Source organism: Mytilus edulis, chromosome 6, assembly GCF_963676685.1.
Source record: "Mytilus edulis chromosome 6, xbMytEdul2.2, whole genome shotgun sequence".
Classification (NCBI taxonomy): Eukaryota; Metazoa; Mollusca; class Bivalvia; order Mytilida; family Mytilidae; genus Mytilus; species Mytilus edulis.
In genome coordinates, this window is record NC_092349.1 from 42,759,012 (window position 1) to 42,777,987 (window position 18,976).

The following is an 18,976-nucleotide window of genomic DNA, read 5'->3' on the forward strand; positions in this document are numbered from 1 at the left end:
AGTCACAGACACAGGACAAAAAGTCACAATTCATTTTTTCTGAATATTTTCTTTGAATAAAAAACACTTATTTCTACAAAAATATTTTTGTATTTTTCTTGAACTATTGTATATAAACCAACATTGTAAACAAAATTTATCCAAAAAATATCAAAGATGATCAAATAATTGTTAAAAAAAACAAAATGTCAACGTGGCTTTGCACTAAAATGGCTTCATGGTGCCAAGAAATATACCATTTGCATGATTAAAATTAAATAAATCTTCATTTTTCAAGTATAATGACACATTTCCTACACTTTAATATGAATATATGTATTAAAAAGTAAATGTTTCAAGATATTTCTCTTATATATTCAAATAATTGTCAACAAACTATTTGTGACTTTTTGTCCTGTGACTTTTTGTCCTATCAAATTTGTGACTTTATGTCCTGTGACTTTTTGTCCTGTGACTTTCTGTCCGTTTACCTAAATAACTAGGCATAGGGTTTTGTGAAAACAAAAAGGTTGGGTAGAAGCCATGCAGGTAAAACTTAAATTTCCTTTCCTGTAAATTTTTCTAAAGGACTCTAAATTCAACAAAATTATGTATTCATATATAAAACAGCTTTACATATTTATAATGATGTGAATCTTTTCAAATATTTGCATATTAAATGAAATATGCTAGTGTTAGTAGTATAGGGCAGGGCAGTATGGGGTGTTTTCAATGTTTTATGATCAAACATCAGGGGTCTTTACCATTTTAAGAGATATGAAACAATGGTTTATAGTTTTTGTTTTGAACAACTGAAATTATTCTCTTAAAAAAAGAAAATATAACTGTCTGAGGTGTTTATTAGAGTGCAATATTTATTTAAGTCTTGAATTTCATCTTTTGTACTTGCATGCCAATTTCAGAGTATTTTGTATTCTAATTGATATATATTATATGTTAACATTTTGTCTACTGTAAATTGATGGGATATTTCATTTCCTAATATGGTGATGTTGAAAATTATACCTGAGAGTAAAATTATTATAATTTCATAAGAGTGACAGATGTGGAATCGATTTCTCCATGTAAATGTGTAACCCCCATTTTAATTACAAAACTACTTTGGAGTGATAAAAATGGCGGTTTGGTGTGCAAGACTTTTAGAACTATACGTTAAATGACAGTTTAACCCATTTATTAACAAAATATTATTTTTTATTCAGAATTCACAAAGTCAGGTGACTTTTTTTTAATTTCTCTTGTTAAATAGAAAAAAATAAAATCGTTTATTTGATAGACAAGAATAGAACAAGTAAATTTATTTAGTACACATATACATAAATGCACCAATCAATTATCCACATTTTATTAACTTTAAGGTCACATGACAATGGTAGAAGTATTTATTTGTACAGCTAATAGGCTTTTTTTTTTATTCAGTCACAATCTGCCGATTTGTATTTTTACACTTTTATGTATTCCAATAAGATTTTAGATCAGCCAAGATATGATTTACTTGAGTCTGATACACTTTATACTTTATACAATAGTTGAGAGATGCTAGTCATATACCTGAGATGCAATATTATATATATAGTACACAAAGTATTATAATAGTGGCATTCAATGCAATTGTTTATAGAAAGGCTTTTATTAGTCAGTAATTTTAACTTAAGCATTGTTTAATTGTATTTGAAGATTTAGCTAACTGCAATAATGACTTCTTTCTTACTTTGAATTACCTACACAAACACACAGTAAAGATTGATAATAATTTTGATTAAATTTGATTTTGGAATCTCAACAAATACAAAGAAATTCTGAGGCTGCATGGAAGTTTGATTGTCTTTAACTTTAGGGAAGGGAGCACATTTAAAATGTCAAAAAGAAAATAATTTGGATATCATAAAGGGATTTGATGTAACCATGTATTTTTATCTTAATTTTGCCAAATGAACAACTTGTATATGTTATTGTTATGGTGCCAGCTGAAGCCCCCTCTGGGTGCGGAGAAATGTGTGGACTTATCATAAGGAACATTTTGTGTGAATTTATTACTTCTCATTGACGGCATTAGTGCATATCATATGACATAAATTTAGATAAATGTACCAAGTCAGGAATATGACAGTTGCTATACATTCGTTCAATGATGTGTTTGAGCTTTTGATTTTACCTTTTGATTACAAACTTCGATTTTGAATTTTCCTGAGAGTTCAGTATTGTTTTGAATTTACTTTTTTGTACCAGATTAATGCTTTATTATAGAGAAAGATCAGAAATATTTTCATATTTGTCCAAAAAAAATTTGAATTATTTAAAAAAAAAAAAAAAAAAAAAGGAATAAAATACATTTTATTTTAAGTCATTATTGCAGTTATCTACATGTATTTTTATGTTACGTAATTAGTATGTATTGATGAATTCTAGGAGGTTGTTTGACTTTTGCCAAATGTATTGTTGTAACTAAATATGTACAGAGTCTCTATATTTTGAAAATTATCATTATCATCTGTACAATATTCATCTAAATGACTTGTATAATTAATGTATCTGTGATTTTATAGTTAATAGTTTTCGTATACCCAATGATCGGATTCCTGTTAATTCTTATTATCTTGTAGTATGTAAAACATTATCAATACACATACCACAGATTTTTGTTTAAAGACAAAAAAAAAAACTTGTACAATTGATCAACTTCAGTTGTAGAAAACTGACTCCTATTTAGTCCCTTTCGTGTATTAGGAAGATTTTTGTTTTAAATCACTGTTATAATATACAAAATAATTTGCTAGTCAATTTAAAACACTGATAGGTTGGAAAGATTTTTTTTATTCCTTTTATAAGATTATGTCAGTTGTTAGTCTCTGATGTATGTGATTTTAACTTTTAAGATTTTTAAGTCTATATTTTGCATTCATAAAGTTCTTTATTTGTTTATAAGATTATTTAAGTGATGTATATATTTTATTTACAATTTCTGTGATACTGATCTCAAATCTACTTATACACCAATTTAAGTTTCTCCACAACTGAATTGAAGTAACATGTTTTCCCAAATAAAATCAATAATGACACATCTTTCTCATGAAAACACTTGTTCATTGTATAGGCATATGCATATTTGTTATCTGAACTTTTTATCCTGTTTTTTAGCTCACCTGGCCTAAAAGGCCATGTGAGCTTTTCTCATCACTTGGCGTCCGTCGTCGTCGTCGTCGTCGTCTGTCGTCGTTAACAATTTTTCAAACATCTTCTCCTCTGAAACTACTGAATGGATTTGAATGAAACTTAACATGATTGTTCCTTAGTATATCCTGCACAAAATGTGCGCTTCGATTTTTGATCCGTCAAAAAACATGGCCGCCGTTACTTAAAATAGAACATAGGGGTCAAATGCAGTTTTTGGCTTATATCTCAAAAACGAAAGCATTTAGAGCAAATCTGACATGGGGTAAAAATGTTCATTAGGTCAAGATCTATCAGCCCTGAAATTTTCAGATGAATCAAACAAACCATTGTTGGGTTGCTGCCACTTAATTGGTAATTTTAAGGAAATTTTGCAGTTTTTGGTCATTATCTTGAATATTATTATAGATAAAGATAAACTGTAAACAGCAAAAAAGATCAGCAAAGTAAGATCTACAAATAAGTTAATATGACCAAAATTGTCAATTGACCCCTTAAGGGGTTATTGTCCTTTAATGACAATTTTTCACAATTTGTTCATCATATTTGCTAACTTTAAAAAATCTTCTCCTCTGAAACTACTGAATGGATTTGGTTAAAACTTAGCATGATTGTTCCTTAGATTATCCTGCACAAAGTGTGTGCTTTGATTTTTGATCCGTCAAAAAACATGGCCGCCATTACTTAAAATAGAACATAGGGGTCAAATGCAGTTTTTGGCTTATATCTCAAAAACGAAAGCATTTAGAGCAAATCTGACATGGAGTAAAAATGTTCATTAGGTCAAGATCTATCAGCCCTGAAATTTTCAGATGAATCAAACAAACCATTGTTGGGTTGCTGCCACTTAATTGGTAATTTTAAGGAAATTTTGCAGTTTTTGGTCATTATCTTGAATATTATTATAGATAAAGATAAACTGTACACAGCAAAAAAGATCACTAAAGTAAGATCTACAAATAAGTTAATATGACCAAAATTGTCAATTGACCCCTCAAGGGGTTATTGTCCTTTAATGACAATTTTTCACAATTTGTTCATCATATTTGCTAACTTTAAAAAATCTTCTCCTCTGAAACTACTGAATGGATTTGGTTAAAACTTAGCTTGGTTGTTCCTTAGATTATCCTGCACAAAGTGTGTGCTTTGATTTTTGATCCGTCAAAAAACATGGCCGCCGTTACTTAAAATAGAACATAGGGGTCAAATGCAGTTTTTGGCTTATATCTCAAAAACGAAAGCATTAAGAGCAAATCTGACTGGAGTAAAAATGTTCATTAGGTCAATATCTATCAGCCCTGAAATTTTCAGATGAATCAAACATCCAATTGTTGGGTTGCTGCCACTTAATTGGTAATTTTAAGGAAATTTTGCAGTTTTTGGTCATTATATTGAATATTATTATAGATAAAGATAAACTGTAAACAGCAAATATGATCAGCAAAGTAAGATCTACAAATAAGTCAATTTGACCAAAATTGTCAATTGACCTCTTTAGGAGTTATTGCCCTTTAAAGACTTTTTTCACAATTTGTTCATCATGTTGACTTACTTTAAAAAATCTTCTCTTATGAAACTGCTGTATCAATTTCAGCCAAACTTAGGCTAAATGAGTTTCAGAGTTTCAGAGTATCTAGTATAAATTTTATATTTCATTTCCTTGTATGTCAAGAAACATAGCTCCTATGGCTAAAATAGAACATAGGAGAAAATGATTTTTTTTTGCTTTTGAAGAAAATAGGACGATTCAAAGAACATTTAAATAAATTGGAAAGCCAAAATAATCATTGATGAGAGATTAAACCAAAAAAATTCAGGTGAGCGATTCAGGCTCTTGAGAGCCTCTTGTATTTAATTGAATTTAAACTGGATTTATTATATTTCATAGATTTGTTTTGTCTAGATTTATAATGTTCAGGATGGGCTTATTAAATACTGTTAAAGTAGTATTTTCTTCTGAATGGATTGGTCCAAGTAGATTCATCAATAACCAAGTTTAATACATTCATCTTACAAAAAGATATGAGACATAGACTCCATTATAAATATATCATATATGTGCAATATAAATAATTGATTGTGCCATTGTATTATTGTGGAATAGATTTTAAAATTTAACCTGTTTCAGCGGTTTTTTTTCTAATGGTGAACTATTTCATGCAAAGGATTAATTGGAAAATATAATTCTTCAACATTCACATTAAAAAGTTTCTTGGGATAATGCATGTTCTTTACATTCATACATCAACATTTTTAGAATACCTTTTTTTTTTCTTCATATTTACACTGTGAATATTTTTTAAAAGATGTATTTTATATTTAAAAATGATCTCAAATTTAGGTTTAGCTGAAAATAAACAAGTATGTTTAAAGGCTAAAATTTGTGATAATTTTCATATTTGTACATTGCCAATTTACAGTTTAAAGAAGAAACAAATATTTGCCAACATATTCTATTTTCAAGAATGGCTATTGTTCATTAATATTATTTCTTTGATAATTTTCACAATGATGAAAATTGTAACACCCTAAATAAAAGCAACAGTAGTATACTGCTGTTCGAAAGTCATAAATTTATTTAGAGAAAACAAATCTGGGTTACAAACTAAAACTGAGGTTACCCTAAAAAGTTGACCATTTGAAAAATTTGATAAGAAATTAAGTTTTTTTTTGTAATATCACACTAAATGTATGAAAGAAAATTAGCTTACCATATTTGCATGGAAAGAAATATCTATATATTCAAATCACTACGATCTTAACAAACTTATAACATTTGGCAGATCTCAATTTGCAATTTTGAACTGAATATAGATGTTTAGAGAAGCTACTGATAAAATTTTGAATAAATTGGTATCAAGTGTCAATTTCGGTCTTGTCATTTTTACGAAATTTTAATGTGGAAAATCAAAGTAAGACAGATTGATTTAAAATGTTGACAGCACAAGTAATATGTCATGTATTTGTAAACTTTAAAATTTGCCACAGTAGGCAGGTTGTTTCCAAGATGACTTTTTGTCTCAATCACGCATATTTTTATTTTTCAGAAACAGTCCAGATTTCCTACATTCCATCTATTTCAATCAACTTTGCAGAACCTACATAATTGATTTATTGTTGATATTTTTACTTTTTATCACTTTTTTCTCTAAAACATTCCATGGTGATGATTCAGCACATTTAAGGTCAAAAAAGCTTTTTCGATACTTTTATAAAAAGACATTCCAATCAAAATGTATTTCACAATGATAAATCTACTTAAGTTGCTTTTCAGAAGGGCAATTATTTTCTGCTTCAGCTTTCGTTTGGTACAGTTCTACTTATACATATATATGTGTTGAAATTAAACAGAATGTAGAAAGTTTTATATCATAACATGTTTTTTTTTTATTGTAATGCATTTTATTTTATTTTGAATTTCTGACAAAATATTTTTTTACTGATACCTTATAAGATCTGACAAGTCATATTTTAAATTGCTTTTGTTGATTTTTTCAATATGTTAATTGACTGAACAGGGGAAGACCATATCAGAGATGTAAATAAAAGATGTATGACTATCTATCCAATACAAAATTTGATCTAAGAGAATATAGTTTATAAGTCTGTCATACAAGTGAGAGGTTTAGCTAGCTTTAAAACCAGGTTCAATCCACCATTTCTACATAAGAAAATGCCTGTACCAAGTCAGGAATATGACAGTTGTTATCCATTTGTTTGATGTGTTTGAACTTTTGAATTTGCCATTTGATTTGGGACTTTCCATTTTGTATTTTCCTCGGAGTTCAGTATTTTTGTGTTTTTACTTTTTACCAATTTTGCATTATGAAAACTTTAGGAGTGTTTAATTGCTACTAAATTATTAATTTATTCCCCTCAATAACTTCATGCTATTATTAATGGTGAATATTATTACAAAATATTGTTTATGAAAGCTGAATTTGAAACAAATACTGTATATTCAGAAACAACTGCATTAATATTGCAATTTTTTAATAATGGACAAAAATGTGTGTTTAATAATTGCGATTCTTTGATATTGCAAAAGTCACCCTCTTGTATTATTTGGTTTTATAAAAACTCTAATTTCTGAATTTACATAGTTGATCAGCAGTTTACATACGGAAAGTAAACATTGAACCAAACTAACCCCCCTTAAATAAGATCTGACAAGAAAGCTTATTATACAAAGGAGTTGGTCTGTATCCCCTATAAATATACATAATGGTTTTAAAAAATCATATATACATGTATTTTTTTTTAATAAATAGTTTAATTAATATTCATCTTTTACATCTTAGGAAGAACAGTCAAAGATTTTTAAGACAACATGTGGAATAAAACTACTTTAGTTTAATTCTACTATAAGTTAATGTAGCTTTAAATTCTTTTTAAAAGAGATTTCCTAGATACTGATTTAAAAAACAATATCCTAAAGATCTGCACATTTGTTATATACTATTCTTATCTTGTATATTCTATTACTTGCATATCTCTTTTACACTTTCAAGATAACTTATTAGAAAAGTCCAGACATACTATTACTTATTTTACCAATAATACATAATATAATGTATTTGCAAGGGTGTGGGGAAATTATTAAAATTCGGTTATCTCCCTTTGACCAGAAAAATCATACGAAATGTTCAATAGGTATGTCTGATAGGTCTGAGACACGTATGGTTAACATAGAAAGCTCAGATATCTCTAAAAATGTCTTAAAATATGAAAGCCTACCTCCTACAGGAATTAAATCCTTGATGTTTCTAGACTGAATTATATATGTTTATTATACTAATCCCATCAAATGTATTTACCAATATTGTGTCAAGGATATTATTTTGTGTCTCCTAGTATTAGATATTTATAATTTCCCATATTATTAGACTATTATTTAATGACTATATATGATCATGTATTATATTATGATTTATTGTTATAATTCAGATTTTATGTGATGTTATTGTTGATCAATGGAATAAAAATATCTGTGATTGATTTGGTCTTCACTTTTTCTGTTCTCATGAGTTTTTTCCACATAAACATTTTTGTTTCAGGATTGAATGTTTGCATTCACTGTTCAAACCACTTAAATTAAACTGTTTTATTTAGGTTCTGTGTGCTCTTACCACCACTTTAGCTTTTATATTTGTCAAGCTGCCTTAAGGTTTGATGGCATTACTTAAAGGAGGGGTGAAAGATACAAGAAGGACAGTCAAACTCATAGATCGAAAATAAGCTGACAACGCCATGGCAAAAAATGAAAAAGACAAACAGACAAATAATAGTACACATGACACAACAAATTAGATTATATTGGAAATAAAAAAATATTGAAAGTATATTTAAAGACTGAGGTGACCAATCGAAAAACAAACCAGTATTAATTGTCTATGTTCAAAAAAATGAAACCCATATTTGTAATGGTGCAACTTATGCACAATGAAAATATACAAATATATTATAGAAACAGTTTTATTGGGCCAAATTATGAAAAGGTTTACTATAATTGCTAACATTTTCAGTGGTTGTTATTTTCATGATTTCTATTCCTAAACGCTTGGTATAGGACTTAAATTCTCGCATCCAACACCAATTTGCACTTCACATCAATATATCTCTTTTCTACAAACATTAGCACTTGTGAAATTTTGTGATTATGAAATGAGCAGAAATAGCTTCAGCATGCTCAGGAAGGACATTCCAAAGTTTATAGTAATCAAAGGTCCACAAAGTAATTTCTAACATAAAAATTTAAAAAAAACGATTGAGGAAATCAATGCGATAAGAAGCATAGAAAGCATGACTGTGAATGACTTTCTGATAGGATTACCACAAAGAAGACGAAAACCTTGATGTTGGTTGGCGTATCTGCAATAAATTTTCACCAAAAAATATTTACATTTATGACCAACACATCAAGTAAGGTATAAACTACTTCAAAGACATTTATTGTGAAGACTTAGGCTATTCATTTAAAAAGCAATTAAAATGTAACCTTACTTTCAGGGATATTTAGAAAAACAATTAATTCTTCATGCATTCATGGCTTCAGACAAAAAAAAAATGAAATACGTAACATTGGATGATAAAGGGGTTGTTGAGGTCGTGCAAAACTTTTGATTGGAAATATTTATAATTTTTTTGCATAAAATATTCCAAATTATAATACACACACAACCAATACACACACTTTACCACTGGGTTAAGTATTCATCACATCATCATTTAATCAATAGTTTTGTATTTTTTCTATAGCCTATATACAAACTTCCTATGAAGTAGGAAATTGCCAATTGTGACTTTTCACCCTTTCACTTCCTGTTTTCCGACTACCAACTTAGTACTTTGTTGGAGAGGAAAAAAGGTAAGATTTCACCCTTTCACTTCCTGTTTTCTGACTACCAACTTAGTACTTTGTTGGAGAGGAAAATAGGTAAGATTTATTTTAATAATCTAAATTTGTTAAATCAATTAAAGATGCTGTTCATTATAAAATATTGTTTTATCTTCGACTAATGAGTTTGAATATTCCTTTGATATCTTCCACTTATCTTCTACATTTGCATTACATAATGTGGTAAACATTCTAGATATCAATAACTTTGTAAAACATTCAAGGAATGAAGTTTCTTCATGATCATGTTATTCTTTCAAGGGGATCGTTGGATTAAGTTTGCCTTTACCCTTTTAAACCATTTTACGACTGGCATACAAGTCGGAGGTTTAGCTATCTTTAAAACAAGGTTTAAACCACCATTTTCTTAGGAAAATGCCTTTACCGAGTCACGAATAAGGCAGTTGTAAGATAATTTGTAATTATCAAAGAAAGCAAGACGATACTTTTGTTTCATTTGGTGATTTTTTCGTTTAAAAAAAGCTATATTTTCGCTGTTCATTGCATAATCCTAATCCTAGTTTGTGATGGCAATGGCTAGTCATTCTTGCACTTGTCAAAGGTGTTGGGTTTTGGAATTTAATCATTTGGTAGAATACTTTATAGAATCGAAGTAGACATGTCGTTTTTCGTCTCTCCAATAGTGATGGTCGGTCATGAATACTACATTGATTTGGTCTAGAGAAAACTCATGAAAATGGCTACTCTATTTTTATGACAGTTGTTATCAATTCGTTTGGTGTGTTTGAGCTTGTGATTTTGCTTTTTGTTAAGGGACTTTCCTTTTTAATTTTCTTCGGAGCATTTTCGTGATTTTTGCTTTTTGGACCATTTCCACTCTTTATATGTTTATGGAGAAGCGGATCCAAGACATTTCTAGCATATTCTAATGTTTATCTTACAAAGATTATATAAATCTCCTGTTATATATTTATAGGACATTTATATTGTTTTCTACTTAAAACTTCTACTGTTCGACTGTACAGTTACTTTCGTATGTGATAATTTCATGATACAGTGCTACACAGTTCAACACCTAGGTATGGATGGTGATTGACTGTTCAAAGATGTACCCTTCTTTATCGTAGAAGTAGTATGGGTTGTCTTCCATTTTTATTGTAAAAATGAGGCATTTGTTTGACAAAAATATCATTTAAAATTGTTTATTCCAGTTGACTTTTGTGGTCATGTCCATGTGGAGTTGTAAACAGTGGTTCATTGACTGTATTAGTACTTACGAACGATTATGTCTTCATTTTACAACAATGAAAGTATATGGGACTATCGTTTACGTTGTACAGCAGCATATTTGATTCATCATTACTGATCCATAATTCATAAATGTGGACAAACGGCCGCACCAACGGCAACCAAGACCTTTATAACAAAACCACTTCACGAATATTCATTGCATAATAATTCTGTGCTACTAAGTGTCGATTCCCTTCGCAACATGATTCTAAGAATTTTGATTGTAACATGATGCTATTAACATGGTTAAGGAGTCTCCCAAACAGAGTACAAAAATATTCTGTAGGGGTGATGATCACAACCGTTTTCAATTTTGAGCATTTATAAATGACTACGAAATGTGATGATCCCTGGGAACTCAGCTTATATTTCCATTGATTTGTCTTGTCATGATGAATATTTCCCATTCATTATTCTTTTAGCCCATAAGCTATATATTTTTTTGTACGAATGAAGAAATGACTTATTGACATTACACTTCCTGTTTTCTGACTACACACTTTATACACAGTTGTCAAGGGAAAGAGGATAGATTTAATCAATTTATTACTTCAAATTTGCTGTTCGTTTCCGAATAAAGGCGTAGCTCTATTTCTCATCTGCAAAATACTAGTACAATACAATAGCATTTGTAAAATATATATTTGTTTGTGCACTTAGTGTTTATCAATTCATTCGTATCAGTATTAGTTTATGATGTCATTTAGTAGTGCATTGTCAGCAATGCGACAATTTTCATTTACTATATAATCGTATAAGTTTACAGAAATAACAAAGTCATCTGCATTCTGACATTGCATAACTTGACTTTAATTTGATATGATCTTTGATTCTTCATCAAAGGAGTAGGTCCAGTAAGATCCCTTTTTGGCCCCAAAATATAGCAGTTTTACAAAATTGTTAAAATGTAAACTTTTAGTTATTTATTGGACAGTAGAATGCTTCTGCTACATAAATGTGGGCTGTTTTTGACAATACAATGCAAATATATCGGTTACTAGCACCATTAAGTCATGCTAAATTACTGAAATCTTCACAATTCTAGCATTTTAGTTAAATTTTAAACAGTTTTCGTGTGAAACGAAAGTGGCCGCATTCGTGTTCATCCTTAATATTGAAATGTAAGTTGTGTTTTATGATAATACATAACATATATAAAGGTTGAGAATGAACACGGATGCGGCCACTTTCATTTTTGACAAAATTCATCTGAAAAGTGACATTTTTCGGCATATTTGGTAGATTTTTCATATTTGAGCTTGAATCGGGTTGTTTTTAATGGCTAAATCAGTTAAAATCTTTCACATAGGTTAATTGATTCAAATGAAATAGACACTTAAGTGTTTAAAAAGTGGTCAAAATCTTTCGTAAGATGAACCTGAAATTTGAGGCCAAAATCGGTCCTTACCGGACCTACTCCTTTAAAAATAACACTCACAGTCAATTTTTATATTAGCATTCTTTGATATTATATTCCTTTTGTCATTGTTGTCTGCATTTTTGTTGTCATTTTAAATAACCAATGGTTTACCACAGTGATTCTGCTATGACGTGCTTCTTTCGCTTTATGACCCATGCTCTAAATCCAATAATTTGTGTTGGTACATGCGTATATTGACTGCTGCAGAACAATGAATTTTATCAAATTGGCATGCATTCAATATATTTCATTAACTTGAAATACTTCCAAACTCTTAAATGATGCACATGTTGTTTCTTATTCTTTTACTGTGACTGTAATGTGTTGCATACCGAAATTGACATATTTGACCTAGATACGACAACCGTTCATGTTGCCTGTTCCAAAACTCATCCCTCTGAAAAAATCACAGTGCCAGCTGTTTGCTTCTTTACAAACAAAAAAAGGGAGGTTCATGGAAGAGCCTACACAATCGCTTTACCCTTATACACATCAGACATAGCAATTACCTAAATTGTCCTAATCAGAATCGAAATAATTGATGCAAGCTATACTTTATTGTAGTTTTAACATGGATAGGCATTAGATTCGTGTTATTTTAGCTCTTACTATCGCTCGGGCAAAAATAATTACCAACATAATGCCTACCCATTATAAAAATTACAATAAAGTATAGCTTGCATCAATTATTTCTTAAATAAAAACAGAGCAGAAACAGTCACGGTATTTATCTTTGAGGGATTAACGTTTTATTTATTATGTTGTTTTAGAATGGTTTTCTTTCCTTCAGCAGTATCGTCGAGGACATACTCTGCTCGGCGTGACATTTTCCTTACATATGGGATTTTCTTACACCGACTAGTTTCTTAGCAAATCGGATGAAACATTAAAAGATTTAGATAGACTTATTTATTAAGTTATATATTTAATATAAATATCATTGTTAGCAAAAGGGGATTGGTTAAAAATCATTATATCATTTTTTTTTTAGAACGGATCTAAAATACCAGTTATGAGTGTTTGAATCATAATAATATATCTAGTCATGTGATTTTGTTTCCTATTATTATTCTCGGAATCTATCTCAATCTTTTGAAAAGTATATTAAAAGGTAGAATAAAAAAATGTGTAAGTGCTTTGCTTATGCACTATATGATATTATAAAACGCAAACCCACCAAAGTCATGTGTAAACACCAATTCCGTCTTCAAGACGTGATTACCGTAAAACTTTTGCATTACTGTCATGTTTAAACGACATATAATTCAATTAAATTATGTAAGCTTTAAAATCTGGTTTTTTTAAAATATTCAGTGTCATAAATAATACTGCTCTGGTAATCAGAGATTTCAATTGTATTTTTTAAAGATTAATTTCTATAAAAACAACTTGAATTCAAATTATTTTATAGAAATAAATCTTTTAAAAATACATTTGAAATCTCTGATCACCAGAGCAGTGTTATTTTATATGACACTTACTGAATTACCGAACTAGACTATTTACCGGATCTGTTATCTCATAAAACAACACGACGGGTGCCACTTGTAGAGCAGAATCTGCTTACCCTTCAGGAGCACCTGAGATCAACCCTAGTTTTTGATGGGTTCGTGTTGTTTATTCTTTAGTTTTCTATGTTTTGTCATGTGTACTATTGTTTGTCCGTTTGTCCTGTTCATGTTTAGCCATGGCGTTGTCAGTTTATTTCGATTTATGAGTTTGACTGTTGCTCTGGTATCTTCCGTCCCTCCTTTACTGAATATTAAAAAAATAGGTTTTAAAAAATCAAGAATAAATTTACTAAATCATTCCAAATTCTCACAAGCACAGAACTCGACAATAATTTGTTCTTTCTTAAAATATTCGGATGGCTGAACTTTTACATCGTTTTGTGTAATATCTAGTTTTAGCACTTCGACCACATTTGGAGAAAACTGCATCATGACACATTTAGCTTTTTCATTATATCTTTACTGATAAAACACTAAACGAACATTAACACATATATAACTATAGTCGAACATAATTAGTCAATTCAAAAGCACTTCAGTTTCAATGACTGTCGTTAGAAGGAAACTTCTACTTAGGTTCATATATTTACAAAACCAACAATGCAGTCACTGTAATTTGAATTTGAGATGTGGGGTTCAGTATTAGTTTTTGTTGATTTGTTCCATCTTATATCAAAATGTATGTAGGTCTTGTTTGTTACTTTTATGTTCTTAGAATTGTAGTTCATCATCGCATTTCAACTTCGTACTATACTTGGTTATCATAGCTTTTTATTTATTACTGATGAGTTTTGTATACGAAATGCAGGTCTGTTATATACAGTTTTAAACCTGTTTTTTTAGGATGGTTTTCTTCCCTTATATTTTTGACAAATTAAGAAGAATTTTACGTCGTTCTATATATTGCAAAGAATGCAGAGTCTCTAATCTCCATGGATGTTATAATGTCTGCCTTTTCGTACTAAAAGTGTATGTTCACTCATTCTAAATTTAGTAATTAATTTTCTAAAATAAAAATTGGTCTGATTATTTATGTCAACATTGTCTCTTTATACCTTAGTTTACCTGTATGGCTTTTTATTTAGTTGCTGTCATTGAAGTCATTCATTCTTTTTTAATTTTTGATATATACATTACATCATTATTTGATTAAAAAAAATATTTTTCTAACGTTAATCTGTCCACATATTTTGTACGAAAGAGGAAATAATAAACTCATCATAGATACCAGGTTTTAAATTCCATATTTACGCCAGACGCGCGTTTCGTCTACAAAAGACTCATCAGTGTCGATCGAATCAAAAAATGTTTAAAAGGCCAAATAAAGTATGAAGTTGAAGAGCATTGAGAATAAAAACTTCCTTTTTTGACATTTTACGTCCTGTTTCCTGACTACAAACTTTCCCCAATGTTATTAAGGGAAAGAGACACGATTTAATGTAATAATTCAACATTTCTGTTTTCAACAGAATATGCTTATAGCCGCCATTTTTGCGCCTGTCCCAAGTCAGGAGCCTCTGGCCTTTGATTGTCTTGTATTATTTTTAAATTTAGTTTCTTGTGTTTATTTGGAGTTTAGTTTGGCGTTCATTATTAATGAACTAGTATATATATTTGTTTAGAGGCCAGCTGAAGGACGCCTCCGGTTGCGGGAATTTCTCTCTACATTGAAGACCTATTGGTGACCTTCTGTTGTTGATTGTTCTATGGTCGGGTTGTTGTTGTCTCTTTGACACATTCCCCATTTCCATTCTCAATTTTATATTATAAGACTATTTCTCACCTGCAAAATACAATGCAATATTAACACTAGGAATATATATATTTGGTAAACATTCTAGATATCAATAACTTTGTCAAACATTCAAGGAATGAAGTTTCTTCATGATCATGTTATTCTTTCAAGGGGATCGTTGGATTAAGTTTTCCTTTACCCTTTTAAACCATTTTACGACTGTCATACAAGTCGGAGGTTTAGCTATCTATAAAACAAGGTTTAAACCACCATTTTCTTAGGAAAATGCCTTTACCGAGTCACGAATATGGCAGTTGTAAGATAATTTGTAATTATCAAAGAAAGCAAGACGATACTTTTGTTTCATTTGGTGATTTTTCGTTAAAAAAAAAGCTATATTTTCGCTGTTCATTGCATAATCCTAATCCTAGTTTGTGATGGCAATGGCTAGTCATTCTTGCACTTGTCAAAGGTGTTGGGTTTAGGAATTTAATCATTTGGTAGAATACTTTATAGAATCGAAGTAGACATGTCGTTTTTCGTCTCTCCAATAGTGATGGTCGGTCATGAATACTACATTGATTTGGTCTAGAGAAAACTCATGAAAATGGCTACTCTATTTTTATGACAGTTGTTATCCATTCGTTTGGTGTGTTTGAGCTTGTGATTTTGCTTTTTGTTAAGGGACTTTCCTTTTTAATTTTCTTCGGAGCATTTTCGTGATTTTTGCTTTTTGGACCATTTCCACTCTTTATATGTTTATGGAGAAGCGGATCCAAGACATTTCTAGCTTATTCTAATGTTTATCTTACAAAGATTATATAAATCTCCTGTTATATATTTATAGGACATTTATATTGTTTTCTACTTAAAACTTCTACTGTTCGACTGTACAGTTACTTTCGTATGTGATAATTTCATGATACAGTGCTACACAGTTCAACACCTAGGTATGGATGGTGATTGACTGTTCAAAGATGTACCCTTCTTTATCGTAGAAGTAGTATGGGTTGTCTTCCATTTTTATTGTAAAAATGAGGCATTTGTTTGACAAAAATATCATTTAAAATTGTTTATTCCAGTTGACTTTTGTGGTCATGTCCATGTGGAGTTGTAAACAGTGGTTCATTGACTGTATTAGTACTTACGAACGATTATGTCTTAATTTTACAACAATGAAAGTATATGGGACTATCGTTTACGTTGTACAGCAGCATATTTGATTCATCATTACTGATCCATAATTCATAAATGTGGACAAACGGCCGCACCAACGGCAACCAAGACCTTTATAACAAAACCACTTCACGAATATTCATTGCATAATAATTCTGTGCTACTAAGTGTCGATTCCCTTCGCAACATGATTCTAAGAATTTTGATTGTAACATGATGCTATTAACATGGTTAAGGAGTCTCCCAAACAGAGTACAAAAATATTCTGTAGGGGTGATGATCACAACCGTTTTCAATTTTGAGCATTTATAAATGACTACGAAATGTGATGATCCCTGGGAACTCAGCTTATATTTCCATTGATTTGTCTTGTCATGATGAATATTTCCCATTCATTATTCTTTTAGCCCATAAGCTATATATTTTTTTGTACGAATGAAGAAATGACTTATTGACATTACACTTCCTGTTTTCTGACTGCACACTTTATACACATTTGTCAAGGGAAAGAGGATAGATTTAATCAATTTATTACTTCAAATTTGCTGTTCGTTTCCGAATAAAAGCGTAGCTCTATTTCTCATCTGCAAAATACTAGTACAATACAATAGCATTTGTAAAATATATATTTGTTTGTGCACTTAGTGTTTATCAATTCATTCGTATCAGTATTAGTTTATGATGTCATTTAGTAGTGCATTGTCAGCAATGCGACAATTTTCATTTACTATATAATCGTATAAGTTTACAGAAATAACAAAGTCATCTGCATTCTGACATTGCATAACTTGACTTTAATTTGATATGATCTTTGATTCTTCATCAAAGGAGTAGGTTCAGTAAGATCCCTTTTTGGCCCCAAAATATAAACTTTTAGTTATTTATTGGACAGTAGAATGCTTCTGCTACATAAATGTGGGCTGTTTTTGACAATACAATGCAAATATATCGGTTACTAGCACCATTAAGTCATGCTAAATTACTGAAATCTTCACAATTCTAGCATTTTAGTTAAATTTTAGACAGTTTTCGTGTGAAACGAAAGTGGCCGCATTCGTGTTCATCCTTAATATTGAAATGTAAGTTGTATTTTATGATAATACATAACATATATAAAGGTTGAGAATGAACACGGATTTTTTTTTTTGTTGACAAAATTCATCTGAAAAGTGACATTTTTCGGCACATTTGGTAGATTTTTCATATTTGAGCTTGAATCGGGTTGTTTTTAATGACTAAATCAGTTAAAATCTTTCACATTAGTTAATTGATTCAAATGAAATAGACACTTAAGTGTTTAAAAAGTGGTCAAAATCTTTCGTAAGATGAACCTGAAATTTGAGGCCAAAATCGGTCCTTGCCGGACCTATTCCTTTAAAAATAACACTCACAGTCAATTTTTATATTAGCATTCTTTGAGATTATATTCCTTTTGACATTGTTGTCTGCATTTTTGTTGTCATTTTAAATAACCAATGGTTTACCACAGTGATTCTAATATGACGTGCTTCTTTCGCTTTATGACCCATGCTCTAAATCCAATAATTTGTGTTGGCACATGTGTATATTGACTACTGCAGAACAATGAATTTTATCAAATTGGCATGCATTCAATATATTTCATTAACTTGAAACACTTCCAAACTCTTAAATGATGCACATGTTGTTACTTATTCTTTTACTGTGACTGTAATGTGTTGCATACCGAAATTGACATATTTGACCTAGATACGACAACCGTTCATGTTGCCTGTTCCAAAACTCATCCCTCTGAAAAAATCACAGTGCCAGCTGTTTGCTTCTTTACAAACAAAAAAAGGGAGGTTCATTGAAGAGCCTACACAATCGCTTTACCCTTATACACATCAGACATACCAATTACCTAAATTGTCCTAATCAGAATCGAAATAATTGATGCAAGCTATACTTTATTGTAGTTTTAACATGGATAGGCATTAGATTCGTGTTATTTTAGCTCTCACTATCGCTCGGGCAAAAATAATTACGAACATAATGCCTACCCATGTTAAAATTACAATAAAGTATAGCTTGCATCAATTATTTCTTAAATAAAAACAGAGCAGAAACGAAACGAAACGAAACGAAACGAAATAAAACAGTCACGGTATTTATCTTTGAGGGATTAACGTTTTATTTATTATGTTGTTTTAGTATGGTTTTCTTTCCTTCAGCAGTATCGTCGAGGACATACTCTGCTCGGCGTGACATTTTCCTTACATATGGGATTTTCTTACACCGACTAGTTTCTTAGCAAATCGGATGAAACATTAAAAGATTTAGATAGACTTATTTAT

General features: G+C 30.2%; 1 protein-coding gene across 1 annotated transcript in view; it reads left to right on the forward strand.

Moving 5' to 3' along the window:
- Nucleotides 1-9,563: 9,563 nt before the first annotated feature.
- LOC139526397 (uncharacterized) overlaps nt 9,564-18,976 on the forward strand; it is a 30,683-nt gene continuing 21,270 nt past the window's right edge. Inside the window, exon 1 of the mRNA XM_071321541.1 lies at nt 9,564-9,607. The gene's annotated coding sequence lies outside the window, so the exon portion shown is untranslated. The remainder of the gene's footprint in view (nt 9,608-18,976) is intronic.